The following is a 16751-nucleotide window of genomic DNA, read 5'->3' on the forward strand; positions in this document are numbered from 1 at the left end:
ACAAAGTGAGACCCTGTCACTACAAAAAATAAAAAAAATAGCGAGGCATTGTGGCTCACACTTGTAGTTCCAGCTACTTGGGTTGCTGAGGTGGGTGAACTCCTTGAGCCCAGGAGTTCAAGGCTGCAGTGAGCCATGATCGTGCCACTGCAATACAGCCTGGGCAACAGAGCAAGACTCTGCCTCAAAACAAACAAAAACTCATGTCCAATTCAAATTATGTTTCCATAAGCATAACCACATATGCTATAGGTGAAGTAGGATATAGTCTTATATGCCTGTCCTGTTCTGAAGGAACTCCCTCTGCTCACCTCTAATGAGAGACCTAATATTCTAGGAAATACCTTCCCCCACTGCTTTTCCTAAAGCACTTAATACATAATTACACTGTTGACTAGATTTTTCTTATTGAGAAACTATTTTTTCCCTCTGAGTCTTACAAGGTTTTGAAATGTTGAGAACAGAAAGTCACTGACATACTGTAGTTTCATGAAAGAGGATGGAATTACTACCTATCTTTTGGTGAAACTAGAAACAGAGCACTATCAGTCAGGTTTCTTAAAGCCCACATAATTATAAGTGACTTTTCTTTCTTTCTTTTTTGAGACAAGTTCTCACCCGGCTGCCCAGGCTGGAGTGCAGCGGTACAATCTCGACTCACTGCAACCTCCGCCTCCTGGGCTGAGGCAATCCTCCCACCTCGGCCTCCCAAGTTAGCTAGGACTACACACCCAGCTTGTTTTTTGTACTTTTAGTACAGAAAGGGTTTCACCATGCTGCCCAGGCTGGTCTCGAACTCCTGGGCTCAAGCAATCCACCTGCCTCAGCCTCCCACAGTGCTGGGATTATAAGCATGAGCCACCACACCTGGCCTATAACTGACTTTTCTGTTACTAATCCAGGTTTGTGAGGATTTTATTAGACTTCTACCCCAACCTTCTCTCTTCACAGTGGTTTATCCCTTTGAAAAAGAGCTGAGCAGTATCACTAATATACAATTTTACCCTTTTTAAAAACTAATCTGAACCAATTTATGAGATAGTAATTTACACAAGTCACCCCATACTAAGGAAATATCTCTATCCTTAATAACATTATGTTTGAAGATGAAAGGATGAAACTTACCATGCAATCTATTTCTTAGCCTACCAGTATGGTAATAATCACACTTTTTAACAACAGCCAAAAATCAGATGCTATCAATTTCTTATTACTAGTCCCAGAAAAGACACATCTATTTTCTTCTTGATTTAGAACAGGTTAAAAAGTTAATTTGGGCTGGGCACGGTGGTTCACACCTCTAATCAAACTGTGGGAGGCCAAGTGGGGAGAATCACTTGAGGCCAGCAGTTAAGAGATCAGCCTGGGCAACACAACATAGCAAGACTCCGTCTCTACAGGGCATGATGTTGCGCTCCTGTACTTTTACTACTTGGGAGGCTAAGGTGGGAGGATTGCTGGAGCCCAGGAGTCCAAGGCTGCAGTAAGCCATGATTATACATCAAGCTGCACTCCAGCCTGGGTGACAGAATAAGACCCCATCCCAAAAGGGGGGAAAAAGAAATTAATTACAGAAGATGTGGAAAAAAAAAAAAAAAAGGTTTTACCCAAAAGCAAATCTATGCAAAATATCTTCAAAATTTCATGTTGTTAAAAAAAAAAAATTCAAACCACAAGTATCACTCATAATGTATATCACATTCTTAGAGTTGCTTTACTAAAATCAGCATATCCATAAGATAACCCATTAGGATGAATTAAACAGATGGGCTCAGAACTCAGACCATCAGTTTGAAATTCTAGGTGTGCACCTACAAAATTTAAATACACTGGAAAAATGATTTCAAACAGGGCTTTCTCGTTTGCAACCAGTGGTTAAAGACAATCTCTACCCCATAGTGACAGAATTAAATGAGATAATACATACATAAAGTGCTTGGCTAAATGCCTCAGCACACCATGAGCATGCGACTCACCAGATTATTTATTTTATTATGAAAGTCAGTGTTTGGAGTAAAAAGAACAGAAAAACCACCTAAAAACAACTCAATATTAACTACTTCACGCTTCTTGAATATGGCTGTCTTCTCCTACATTCCCAAACACTGATCTAGGCTCTAAGTGGCTTATTCAGGTTGTAATAATGTCCTTACCAAACTTTCTGCCTCCTCTCTCTGCCTCCAAATTGAAAATTATTATATAAATGGCAGCAGGAGATACCTCTCCGTTACTGTCCATGTGACACTACTTCACATTACCCTTGCAAGAAGTTCTCCCAAATTCAAGCAACTCTAGAAACTATTAAAGATACAAAGAACTTCACAAATAGAGTTTACTTAAAGGTTGGGAAACCATACACATGAAGTGTCTTGGCAGAGGTGATGGTGTCAAGGACCCCATGCCTATTCCAGCCCAGAGCTCTCTCGATCACACTGTATTACATTATTACATTCCCAGAGCTTTCTTGTTTGACACGTAACTGTGCCAGAATTGGTTCCTTGTCTGGTATTCTGTCACTCTGTAGGAATTTCCAGTAAAATAAGATGAATTTTTATTGTTGTTTGTATTATGTTACGCACCACCAGAATAGCCAAAATAAAAATGGAAGACTTTATGAGCCCTAATGATGCTGGTACCTCACTATTTACAAACGCTGATCAGATGAGACATTTGTTTTGATAGTGAAGGCCATGCAACCCTGCATCAACAAAACTCCACTTGTTCATAAGCAAATATAAAATTGCAGTAATTTATCCAAGTATTTATGGAGGTCTTATCTAAAGAGGTTCTTTTTAAAAAGTCAAATAAGAAGTCCAGTAAGCCAGTAGAATAATGGGCAAAGACCTTCCCTAGAAAAAGCAGCTTCCTTGTGGGAGAATTTCAAGTAATTTATGTAAATATTCCCCACTCCCCTCCAGGAGATGGAGCTTAAATCCCCCTGACTTGAGTGTAGATTGGACTTACTAACTTGTTTCCAAAAAAATAAGTATGGAAGGTGTAGGTTGGACTTACTAACTTGTTTCCAAAAAAATAAGTATGGAAGGTGGTGAGTGTATACAGTAGAGAAACATAACCTTGGCCACGATTAACATTATCAGCAATAAATCATGGTGTAGCATGCACTACACCCCCCACCACTCCAACAATATGAATTCCCCAAATGCATAACTCTAGTCTAATCATGTGAAAAACAGCAAACTGGGGAGACATCATAATTAAATGCAATGCATACAGTACTCTGGACTGGATTCTAAAACAGAAATGGATATTAATGGGAAAACTAGTGGAATCTAAATAAAATGTGGAACTTAGTATCAGTGTTGGTTTCTTGGTACTGACAAGCACACCTTGGTGATGTAAGGGGAACCCAAGTGAGGGGTCTGATAATCCATAGCATACACGAAAGGGTTGGGGGTAGGTAGGTAGCCATCCTGTTCCTAGGAAAAAAGTCACACTCTAAAAACTTTCCATAACTCAAGTCATAAATGTAAGAACACCATTTTTATTATTTTTATTTTTTTCAGAGTCTCAGTCTCATCCAGCCTGGAGTGCAATGGTGTGATCTTGGCTCACTGCAACTTCTTACCTCCCTAGTTCAAGCAATTCCTGTGCCTCAAGTGATCTGCCCACCTTGGCCTCACAAAGTGCTGGGATCACAGGTATGAGCCACCGTGCCTGGTCTTACACACAGGGATTAAAGCTACCGCACCTGGTCAGAAAAACCTTTTTAAAAAGGAAGGCCGGGGCCGGGCGCGGTGGCTCAAGCCTGTAATCCCAGCACTTTGGGAGGCCGAGACGGGCGGATCACGAGGTCAGGAGATCGAGACCATCCTGGCTAACACGGTGAAACCCCGTCTCTACTAAAAAATACAAAAAACTAGCCGGGCGAGGTGGCGGGCGCCTGTAGTCCCAGCTACTCGGGAGACTGAGACAGGAGAATGGCGTAAACCCGGGAGGCGGAGCTTGCAGTGAGCCGAGATCGCGCCACTGCACTCCAGCCTGGGTGACAGAGCCAGACTCCGTCTCAAAAAAATAAAAAAATAAATAAATAAATAAAAAGGAAGGCCGGGCACAGTGGCTCACGCCTATAATCCCAACACTTTGGGAAGCCGAGGCGGGTGGATCACCTGATGTTGGGAGGTTGAGACCAGCCTCACCAACATGGTGAAACCCCACCTCTACTAAAAATACAAAATTAGCTGGGCGTGGTGGCAGGCGTCTGTAATCCCAATTACTTGGGAGGCTGAGGCAGGAGGATCACCTGAACCTGGGAGGCAGAGGTTGCAGTGAGCTGAGATTGTGCCAGAGCACTCCATCCTGGGCAACAGAACGAGACCTGGTCTCAGAAAAAGAGAAAAAAGAGAGAAGAGAGAAGAGAGAAGGGGGGGGGGAGGGGAGGGGAGGGGAGGGGAGGGGAGGGGAGAGGAGAGAAGAGAAAATTTTTCTGAGCAGGCGCTGTGGGAGTAATCCCAGCACTTTCGGAGGCTGAGGTGGGTGGATCGCTTGAGGTCAGAAGTGCAAGACCAGCCTCACCAACATGATGAACCCCATCTCTACTAAAAATATAAAAATTAGCTGGGCGTGGTGGCAGGCGTCTGTAATCCCAATTACTTGGGAGGCTGAGGCAGGAGAATCACCTGTACCTGGGAGGCGGAGGTTGCAGTGAGCTGAGATTGTGCCAGGGCACTCCATCCTAGGCAACAGAGCGAGACCTGGTCTCAGAAAAAGAGAAAAAGGAGAGAGGAGACAGGAGAGAGGAGGGAGCAGGGAGCAGGGAGCAGGGAGGAGGGAGCCGGGAGGAGGGAGGAGGGCGGAGGGAGGGGAGGAGAGGAGAGAAGAGAAGAGAAAATTTTTCTGAGCAGGCGCTGTGGGAGTAATCTCAGCACTTTGGGAGGCTGAGGTGGGTGGATCGCTTGAGGTCAGAAGCGCAAGACCAGCCTGGCCAACATGGTGAACCCCATCTCTACTAAAAATACAAAAAATCAGCCAGGCATGGTGGCACACCTGTAGTCCCAGTTACTCAGGAGGCTGAAACAGGAGAATCGCTTGAACTTAGGAGGCAGAGGTTGCAGTGATAGTACCACTGCACTCCAGCCTGGGTGACAGAGTAAGACTCCATCTCAAAACAAACAAACAAACAAAAAACAGAAAAATTTTCTTAAAAATGTCTCAGCTTGCAGGGCATGGTGGCTCACACCTATAATCCCAGTACTTTGGGAGGCTAAGCAGGTGGATCGCTTGAGGTCAGGAGTTCAAGACCAACCTGGCCAACATGGTGAAACCCTATCTCTACTAAAATACAAAAATTAGCCGGGTGTGGTGGCATGTGCCTATAATCCTAGCTACTCAGGAGAGTGAGGCAGGAGAATTGCTTGAACCCAGGAGATGGAGGTTGCAGTGAGTCAAGATTACGCTACTGCACTCCAGTCTGCACAACAGAGCAAGACTCCGTCTCAAAAAAAAAAAAAAAAAATCATCTCAGCAAAGTGATTTCAAAGAATGAAAAGGATTTGTTTCCACTCAAATGAATGGGTACATCAAGAAACATCACAAGTTATACAAGCTTAATCTTAATTTTGGAATCCACTGCATTAGTCGGTTCATAGGTTTATTTCTTCTTTTTTTTTTTTTTTGGTGACAAACTCTCACTCTGTTGCCCAGGCTGGAGTGCAGTGGCGCGGTCTCCACTGACCGTGACCTTCACCTCCCGGGTTCAAGCGATTCTCTTGCCTCAGCCTCCTGTGTAGCTGGGATTACAGACGCCTGTGACCACGCCCAGCTAATTTTTGTAATTTTAGTAGAGACGGGGTTTCACCATGTTGGCCAGCCTGGTCTTGAACTCCTGACCTCAGGCAATTCACTCACCTCAGCCTCCCAAAGTGCTGGGATTACAGGCATGAGTGCTGGGATTATACACCATGCTTGGCCTTCTCCTTCGTTTTTTTGTTTCACACATACAACCAGTGGGAGGTAGGGGACGGACAAGCTAGAAGGAAATATTTATTGATCACCTATTATTATGTGCTAGACACTTTCACAAACATGAGCTTATAATCTTCACAACTTTCTAAACTATTAATAGATACCTAAATCAGTGCTTAAAAAATTAAGACTATAAAAAACATAGGAAAAGACTGTGATAAAGCAAAAACAAAAGCAAATTATATAACACGCCATAGTTAAGGTATTGAGAGGAAGGAATGCCAATGAGCTTCACAAAGGGAAAAATGCCCATGAATCATTCAGCTTCCTGCCATTCTAAAGTAAAGTACAACAGGTCAGACACTCTCTAGTATTTAAACAGAATCCTTGTACAAAAGAAGTCAGAAAACCGTTTACCTCCAGGGAAAGGAAAATGGAAGGCCAGGAATGCATAAGAAATCTACTTCTCTTGTGCATAACCCTTTTGCATCTTTTAATTTTGTAACACATGCCTGTATTGCCTATCCAAATATTCAACAAAATTTAGCTTTAAAAAAAAAATTTAAAAAGGTTGGCCACAGGGGCTAATGCCAGAGATCCCAGCACTTTGGGAGGCTGAGGAAGGAGGATGGCTTGAAGCCAGGAGTTTGAGACCACCCTGGGCAACATGGCAAGACCTTATCTCTACAAAAAGTTTTTTAAATGAGCCAGGCATAGTGTGTCACCTACCTCCAGTCCCAGCTACTTGGGAGGCTGAGACAGGAGGATCCTTTAAGCCCAGGAGATTGACACTGCAGCGAGCCTTGATCATATCACTGCACTCCAGCCTGGGTGACGAATAGATCCTGTCTCAAGAAAAAAAAAGAAAAGAAAGGGGGGGGAAAAAAAAAGGAAAAGAAAATGAAAAGAAAAAAAAACAAAAACAAAGGGAAGACATGTGGCCACCAATTTTATTTATTTTTTTTCTTTTTTTTAACAATTTTTTTCTTTATTTTCTTGCAGAGACAGGTTCTCACTATCTTTCCCAGGCTGGTCTCAAACTCAGGCTCAAATAATCCTCCCATCTTTGCCTCTCAAAGTGCTGAACAGGTGTCAGACAGGCCTCATTAATTCTAAGTTACAAAGATCAGACTTGATCATATTCCTTCTGCAGAGAACTGTGGTTCCAACAAACACACTACTCCCTAAGCCACCCACATCACAAAAGGGTGTGTGTCATCGGAAACCCACAGCCATTATGCGGCATTACTCAATTACTAAATGACAAGCTCAAATTAGAACTACATCTTGTCTTTTACCTACTCTTCATTTTTACCCAAGTGCCTGGCTCAAAATGGAAACTGTATTTTACACGATGGTTATTGTATTAGTCTGTTCTCACACTGCTACAAAAAAAAAAAAAAAATCTGGCTAGACACAATGGCTCGCACCTGTAATCCCGACACTTTGGGAGGCTGAGGCGGGCAGATCACCTGAGGTCAGGAGTTCAAGACCATCCTGGCCAACATGGTGAAACCCCATCTCTACTAAAAATACAAAAAATCAGCCAGGCGTGGCAGAGGGCACCGGTAGTCCCAGCTACTCGGGAGGCTGAGGCAGGAGAATGGCGTGAACCCAGGAGGCGGAGCTTGCAGTGAGCGGAGATCACACCATTGTACTCCAGCCTGGGCGACAGAGCAGACTCCGTCTCAAAAAAAGAAGGAAAAAAAGAAAGGAAGAAAGAAATATCTGAGATGAGACTAGGTAATTTACAAAGAAAAGAGGTTCAATTGGCTCAAGGTTCTGCAGGCTGTACAGGAAGCATGATGCTGGCATCTGCTCAGCTTCTGGGGAGGCCTCAGGAAACTTATAAGCATGGTGGAAGGCAAAGGGAAAGCAAGCACATATTACAAGGCCAGAGGAGGAGCAAGAGAGAACAGGGAGGTGCTACACACTTTTAGAGGACCAGATCTCCCAAGAGCTCACTCACTATCATGAGAATAGCACCAAGGGGGATATCCACCCCCATGATTCAATCACCTCTCAATGGGCCCCACCTCCAACACTGGGGATTACCATTCGACACAAGATTTGGCTGGGGACACAGATTCAAACAGTAACTATCAGCTATAAACATCTAACACGAACTTTTTATGAACTACTAAAGAATAACACTATAGGCTGCACATGGTGGCTCATGCCTGTAATCCCAACACTTTGGGAAGCTGAGGCCAGCCTGGACAACACGGTGAAACCCTGTCTCTACCAAAAATAGAAAAAATTAGCTGGGCATGGTGGCAAGCGCCTGTGGTCCCAGCTACTCAGGAGGCTGAGGTGGAAGGACTGACTGAGCCCAGGAGGCGGAGGCTCCAGTGAGGCAAGACTGCACCACTACACTCCAGCCTGGGTGAAAGTAAAACAAGCCTCAATTAAAAAATAATAATAGGTCAGGTGTGATGGCTCACGCCTGTAATCCCAGCACTTTGGGAGGCCGACGCAGGTAGATCATGAGGTCAGGAGATTGAAAACATCCTAGCCAACATAGTGAAACCCTGTCTCTACTAAAAATACAAAAATTAGCTGGTGTGCCCCCGTAGTCCCAGCTACTTGGGAGGCTGAGGCAGGAGAATCGCCTGAACCTGGGAGATAGAGGTTGCAGTGAGCCGAGATCATACCACTGCACTCCAGCCTGGCGCCAGAGCGAGACTCCATCTCAAAAAATAGTAATAATAAAACTAAAAAATAAAAATAACACTATAGGCCGGGCATAGTGGCTCACGCCTGTAATCCCAGCACTTTGGGAGGCCGAGGCAGGCGGATCACGAGGTCAGGAGATCGAGACCATCCTGGCTAACAAGGTGAAACCCCATCTCTACTAAAAATACAAAAAAAATTAGCCAGGCATGGTGGCAGGCGCGCCTGTAGTCCCAGCTACTCAGGAGGCTGAGGCAGAAGTATGGCGTGAACCCAGGAGGCGGAGCTTGCAATGAGCTGAGATGCACCACTGCACTCCAGCTTGGGCAACAGAGCGAGACTCTGTCTCAATAAATAAATAAATAAGTAACACTATAAAATTCAACAGCTGGTATTTTCAAATAGTTTTTTATCCATACTCCCCTCAAATATTCCAGATACACATTCCTCCCAGTTTATTTGCACAGTTATGCATGCTAAGCATTCATTATTTATCAATGGTAATATTTTTGTTAAGTGGAAGATAGAAAATGTTAAAGTAGGTGATTGTTACATATCTATAGAAAAAAGTCAGCTGGGAGGCTGATTCTAGGTGACAAAAATAGAATATGCTAGAAAGAAATGCAGTTTGGAGAATTTTCACCCAAATTAGAGTCTCAATGAAAGGACACAATAAAATACTGAAATACAGATGTGGGTGGATGGCATAACATTTGAAGGGAACTGTTCAGAAGAACAAGCAGATAGGAAAGCTTAAAAGAAACAAAAAATATAATCACCTAAAGAAAACAGGGAGTTTGAGGACACAGAATTAGGTAAAAGAACACTGCCAGAAGAAGACAAGTAGAGGAGAGGGTGTTTGTAATTCACTGCTCAGCCTTTCTTCCATTCACGTAACTGGGCAATGAAGACTTAAGGTATTCACTGTTAAGTCATTCTTTAACGCAGCAAGCGTTTATTTGGTGTAGTGTAACAGTCCTGAAATGGAATCCCAGCTCTGCCTAGACTGAAGGAGAGTTCTCTCATCTCTTCAAGTTTCAATTTTCTCTTCTATAAAAATGGAGGAAAGAGTTCCTTCTTCAAAGAGATTAAACAGCAGGTTAAAACAAATAGCTGGGCCGGGCGCGGTGGCTCACGCCTGTAATCCCAGCACTTTGGGAGGCCGAGGCGGGCGGATCACAAGGTCAGGAGATCGAGACCACGGTGAAACCCCGTCTCTACTAAAAATACAAAAAATTAGCCGGGCGCGGTTGTGGGCGCCTGTAGTCCCAGCTACTCGGGAGGCTGAGGCAGGAGAATGGTGTGAACCCGGGAGGCGGAGCTTGCAGTGAGCCGAGATCGCGCCACTGCACTCCAGCCTGGGCTGGGCGACAGAGCGAGACTCCGTCTCAAAAAAAAAAAAAAAAAAAAAGACAAATAGCAAACGTTCTGGTACATATTAGAAGCTTAAAATAATCAATCCAAACACCACGGATAGATTCAATCATAAGGACACTTATAAGAAACTCAGTTACAAGGCTCATATCTAAAGCAGATCTAGCAAATTAAATAAACAAAAATAAAACATTTCTAGCAATTTCTACTTACTCTAAGCCAACTCAGCATAAAGATCCTCCAGTGTAAGTTTCCTTTTATTTACAAAGCCTAATGAGAATCAACTTGGGAGACCTTCAGCCACAAGAAATCAGGTCTATGGGGTTATCGAAATAATTAGGGGGCCGGGCACCATGGCTCACACCTATAATCCCAGCACTTTGGGAGGTCAAGACAGGAGTACCCGTTGAGCCCAGAAGTTGCCGGCAGTAGTAGTGAACTATGATGGTGCCACTGTACTACAGCCTGGGAAACAAAGCAAGACCCTATCTCTATAAATAAATAAACAACCCATTTATTTTGCAAGTGTGCTTATTCATACCAATTCACTTCTGGTCAGCAAGCCAAAAAATAAGATACATAAATATAAAATAATTAAGTTCACTTCTTCTGTAGTCTCTTAAGCTACTTTCAAATTCTGGCTTTTGTTTTTTTGTTTTTTTGTTTTTTTTGAGACGGAGTCTCACTTTGTTGCCCAGGCTACAGTGCAGTGGCGTGATCTCGGCTCACTGCAACCTCTGCCTTCCGGGTTCAAGCAATTTTCCTGCCTCAGCCTCCTGAGTAGCTAGGATTACAGGTGCCTGCCACCACACCCAGCTAATTTTGTGTGAGATGGCGTTTCACTGTATTGGTCAGGCTGGTCTCGAACTCCTGGCCTCCCAAAGTGCTGGGATTACAGGTGTGAGTCACTGCGCCTGGCCTATTTTCAAATTCTACACCCTTTATTAATAGCAATACTCCAAACATACTGTCAAATGCTTCTAACTAGTCAACAATGTACTGTGCAACAATGATAGTTTCATTAGCTGCTACTGAATTAGTAGTGTTTTAAATGAGAACATTCTCATTAACATACCCATATTCTGAATCTAAGTCTCACTGTCTAATACAAGAATTATTAGTAATAATTAAGTTATTCAATAAAGGATAATAAAGTTATTCAATAAAGAGCAAATCAAATATTTAACATCTAAGAGTAAGGGTTCTAAATCAAGTCCTGTAAGTTTAAGATATCTCAAGTCAGTTCCTAACACAGCTGGTAAAGAACCCCCACAATACCAATGAGAAGGAATAGCCCAATAACTTAAATGTTTGGCCCTTTATATACAACAAGTGCAGAATAACCAGTGTCTTGTACATAGAAATTTCACCAAGTATGGCCGGGCGCGGTGGCTCAAGCCTGTAATCCCAGCACTTTGGGAGGCCGAGGCGGGCGGATCACAAGGTCAGGAGATCGAGACCACAGTGAAACCCCGTCTCTACTAAAAATACAAAAAATTAGCCGGGCGCGGTGGCGGGCGCCTGTAGTTCCAGCTACTCAGGAGGCTGAGGCAGGAGAATGGCGGGAACCCGGGAGGCGGAGCTTGCAGTGAGCCGAGATCGCGCCACTGCACTCCAGCCTGGGCAACAGCGTGAGACTCCGTCTCAAAAAAAAAAAAAAAAAAAAAAAAAAAAATTTCACCAAGTATATGGTACTGTTTCTCCATCAGTAAAATGAGAAGCATGAACTTACTCTCTAGAGTACATTTAATAGAAAAATTAAGTGGCTTAATCCTGTCTACAACTTTGACGTCTGACTTCCCTTTTCCAATATCCAAGGGAATCCTGTTTTGTTTTTTAATTGAATGGATGTGGCGAGGTTGGTAGAATGTGTGTGCTTTTTTCCTACTCTCTTCCTCTGATCCTTCAAGCTTTATTAACATACTTCAGAATAGACTAATCTCAGTCATTAAGCACGGCTGATCACTATGATCCATCCCTCCCTCCCTCCCTCCCTCCCTCCCTCCATCCATCCAACCATCCATTCATTTATTGAGACAGGATCTTGCTCTGTGTTCTGTCCCTCAGGCTGGAGTGCAGTGGCACTCACTGCAGGCCTCTAATTCCTGACCTCGAGTGATTCTCCCGCCTCAGGCTCCCAAAGTGCCAGGATTATGGGCACCAGCCACCATGACCACGGCCACTATAATTTTTTTTTTTTTTTTCCTTTTTGAGGTGGAGTCTCCCTCTGTCACCCAGGTTGGAGTGCAGTGGTGCTATCCTGGCTCACTGCAAGCTCCGCCTCCTGGGTTCACGCCATTCTCCTGTCTCAGCCTCCTGAGTAGCTGGGACTACAGGTGCCCGCCACCATGCCTGGCTAATTTTTTGTATTTTTAGTAGAGACAGGGTTTCACCGTGTTAGCCAGGATTGTCTCATCTCCTGACCTTATGATCTGCCCATCTCGGCCTCCCAAAGTGCTAGGATTACAGCGTGAGCCACTGCGCCCGGCCCACAGCCACTATGATTCTTTAAGCTCTCACCTTTCTTCACTGCCTTCATACACAACCAAGTTAGATAACCAATTCATTTTCTTGGGGATCATTCCTGATGCCAATTTTATCAACCAGATTTTTTACAGTAAACAAAGTCCATTCTAGCTAATATAAGCAACTAAGTGGCTCAACAAGAAGGTCATCAAACCAGATTTACGAGCCATGCAACTAGGACAACACCAGAATTTACCCCCCACAGAACTGCTTCAGTGGAGGTCCTAACTGCTGCAAGTGTTAAACACAAGGACACTTGGCAGTGTGCAGTGGACACCACCACTAGCAAATTCTGCCTCTGAAAGCTGGCAGCCATGCTTGCCTACTTCACATCACTTGCTTCCTAATTCTAGTCTTGCCCTGGTGCATGGAGCAAAAGTCACAAATCTATGACAAACTACAAGAGAGGATGGGAAAGCATAATAGCTTCTACTGTGGTGTGGATAATTTCCCCTCAGAGTGTTCAAAAGCTGCTGGTAGCCAAAATGCATACTAAACATCCACAAGTGGTATTATACTAGCTGCTTAGGTCCTAAGGCCCCTGTGTACTTTTTTTCTCACTTTATTTCCTAAATTGCTCCCTAAGTTCAGTGTTATGGAACCCTCCTAGTTTATGACTAGTAAATACTATTCACAGCTGAATCATGTTGCATTGTTTTTGTAAATCCATTCTTGTACTACCTGATTTTTAATTTATTTTTGTTGAGACAGGGTCTCACTCTATCACTCAGGCCAGAGTTCAGTGGCGTGATCATGTGTGATTCTTTACCTGGAATTAATAACTGTCTTTTTTTCTTTTTGCTTGTTTGGTTTTCTGTATATGTATCACTAATCCACCTCCGAACTTCTACTACATGTGTAAGTCTCAACACATCAGGTTACCTATTGGTTGTTTATTTCTTGACAACACCCGCTTTGGAGCCCTGTCTTCACTCACCAATCTGGACTAACTGGTGAATGCCTATATAGCTATTATTCCAAGATTTCTCTTTAAGAATTCCCTTTACCTTATCCTTTGCTGGATTCCATGCCTGGGCCAAGCTTTCAGGGAGATTAAGCAAATGAGTAACTATATTAAGGATGAGAACCAAGATTCTCACTGTCATAGAGAGGAGCTACAAATAAGGAAAGGAAAAGGGCTAAAATGAATCCTATAATGTTGGATCAAAATGGTGGTGTTTGTGTGTAAAATTCATGGTTATATAGATTATAGGCAGAGAAACAGACAATAAATGTCTAATAAACAAATACATACAGATCTATGTACTTGTTCTGCCCACTAAGAGGGCTAAAAGCAATGATATCCTGGCAGCAATAAACACAGCTAGTGCCAAGATACTGGTTTCTATAATATTATTCTCCACTTCAAGAGAATGACTCCTCCTTAGGCAAACAGTTGACTCCAGGACGAGGCAGGGAAAACACAAGATAAATTTGAAATATTCTAAGATACCACGAACAAGCATTTAAAGGATTATAGAAGGCTGGGTGCAATGGCTCACGCCTGTAATCCCAGCACTTCGGGAGGCCGAGGCAGGCAGATTACCTGAGATCAAGCGTTCAAGACCAGCCTGGCCGACATGGTGAAACCCTGTTGCTACTAAAAATACAAAAATTAGCCAGGTGTGGTGGCGCATGCCTGTGATCTCAGCTACACCAGAGGCTGAGGCAGGAGAATCACCTGAACCCGGGAGGCGGGGGTTGCAGTGAGGTGAGATCACGTCACTACATTCCAGCTTGGGCGACAGAACAGGACTCTGTCTCAAAAAAATAAAAATAAAGGATTATAGATATTTGTCAAAAGGACACAGGAGTCAGCTTGAAGGAACTCCCACTGGCCAAATCTGGAATAATATGAGCATCAAATTAAAAATAACAAGCCGAGCACAGTGGCACATGCCTGTGGTCCCAGCACTTTGGGAGCACAAGGTGGGCAGCTCACTTGAGGTCAGAAGTTTGAGACCAGCCTGGCCAACATGGCAAAACCCCAACTCTACTAAAAATACAAAAATTAGCCAGGCGTGGTGGCTCACATCTGTAGTCCCAGCTACTTGGGAGGCTGAGGCATGATAACTCCCCGAACCAGGGAAGCAGAGGCTGCAGTGAGCGGAGATCATGCCACTGCACCCCAGCCAGGGTGACAGAGGGAGACTCCATCTCAAAAATAAATAAAACAAATAAATAAAAATAAAGATGTCTTTATGTCCATACTACAGTTTGGCATAGAATCCTAAATTGGGCCAGGTGTAGTGGCTCATGCCTGTAATCCCAGCACTTTGGAAGGTTGGGGCGGCCAGATCATGAGATCAGGAGTTCAAGACCAGCCTGGCCAGCATGGTGGGGAAACCCTGTCTCTACTAAAAATACAAAAAATTAGCCAGGCATGGTGGTGTGGGCCTGCAATCCAGCTACTTGGGAGGCTGAGGCAGGAAAACTGCTTGAACCCAGGAGGCAGAGGCTGCAGTGAGCTGAGATCGCACCACTGCACTCCAGCCTGGCCACAGAGCGAGACTCCATCTCAAAAAAAAAAAAAAAAAAAATTCCTTGATTGGTATGCTCCTAGAATTCTAAGGACACTGCTCCACTGTCACCTAGATTCTAGTGTCATACAGATTCTCAGTACACTGTTGTAACTTGACTTGTTTCCACTGGAGGATTTTGGGAACTTCTCTATTCTCAGTGTTCTGAAATCCCAGTGTGAGGTGCCAATCTATTTTTTATTTTATTCCCTGCGCTGGGCACTCAGTGGGTCTGCTCAATGTGGAGATTTGTGATTTTCAGTTCTGAACATTTTTAATGTGTTGATTTAATGTTGTTTCCTCTCAATTATCTTTTATCTCTCTCTAGAACACAAAACAATTCAGATGTTGGAGCTCCTGAACCAATCCATTAACTCTAAAGTATTCCCTTCTGTTTTGTTTTTGTATTCATCATCGATTACTAACATTATATCACAATCGCTTTAGTTGTCTCTCTTGTACATAACTGCTCTCCCTTCTCCCTCCCTCTCCCACTGCGTGTGAGCGCACATATGTGCACACAACCATCTGAAAAATGCAAATACCATGACAGTTCCTTTAGTATGCATCTTCTAAGAATAAGGGCATTCTCCTCTATAACCACAGTGCTATTATCACACTTAAGCAAAAGTTAATATTAATTCATTATCATTAGTATACAGTCCTTATTCATATTTCCACACTTTCTCTTCCCACCTAAATATTTTTCAGTCAAGGAGCCAATCAGGCATTTTCTCTTTTTGTCTGTCTTTGCTTACTACTTTCCAGAAGATTCCCTTGGTTTCCTATTGAAAATTTGTCCTGCTATCCTATTTTCCAAGAGCTCTTTCTTGTTCTCTGAATGGACCCCTACTTTATACCTTGTTTTTATGTCATGCATTTTCTCTCAACTCTTCAAGCTTTTTTGTTTTTCATATTTGAGCTTCTCTTACGCAACTTGTATTTCCTATTTCTTCACTCGGTTTCTTTTTATCTGTCTGTGTTAGACTGTCACGGCTTTTTCTTCATGTGTCTGATAATCCTTGACAGTTAAGTCACAGTTAAGAAGGAAGTACTAAAAAGTAAGTTTTAATTTCATGTACACAGCTGGTGCTTATTAATGCCAAGACTCCCCTGCAGGTGATCAGACATGGATCTAACTGTTTCACTAAGAGCTATGGTGGATTACATTTTCCTAGAGCCGATCACATTAACTCCCACCTCGTATCACCTTACAGTGTGGCCAACTGACACTAAGATATGAGGTCTGTGTTCCTCCCCTAGAACCCCAGGCAAGTTGGTGACTATAGCAGAAATGATGTGATGCAACTTCCAAGACTTAAGTCATCATAAAAGGTAATGCTGCTCGTCCTCCTGTAGGACATACATTTGGACACAAAGCCATGTGGGCAGTCTGAGTGCCCCGAAGAAGCAGCACAAACAAGCCCACACAGAGACCTTGTGGAGGCGGCTCAGCCGGCCCTCCCCAGCTGTGCGCACTGCCTTGCCTGCCCACTACTTTTCCAGCTCTACCATCTGACTGCAGCCATAGCAAAAACCTGAGCCACAATTACCCAATCAAGCTCTTCCTAAATTCCTGACCTACAGAAACCATGGAATTATTTTAAGTCACTAAAATCTGGGGGTCATTTTTCAGGCAGTAAGACTATGGAACAGATTTTGGCACCTGGAAGTGAGATGTTGCAACAAAAATCCAGAACTGTGCTACTGGCTTTGGGCTGCGTGACAGGTGGAAAT

The 16751-nt window shown here is 43.6% G+C and overlaps 1 protein-coding gene across 2 annotated transcripts in view; it reads right to left on the reverse strand.

Annotated features, from left to right (window-relative positions):
* The window catches only part of LOC105467381 (REST corepressor 1), a 135144-nt gene that overhangs the window by 69989 nt on the left and 48404 nt on the right, over positions 1-16751 (reverse strand). The gene's annotated exons all lie outside the window — the stretch shown is intronic.

This window comes from Macaca nemestrina, chromosome 7 (assembly GCF_043159975.1).
Source record: "Macaca nemestrina isolate mMacNem1 chromosome 7, mMacNem.hap1, whole genome shotgun sequence".
Classification (NCBI taxonomy): Eukaryota; Metazoa; Chordata; class Mammalia; order Primates; family Cercopithecidae; genus Macaca; species Macaca nemestrina.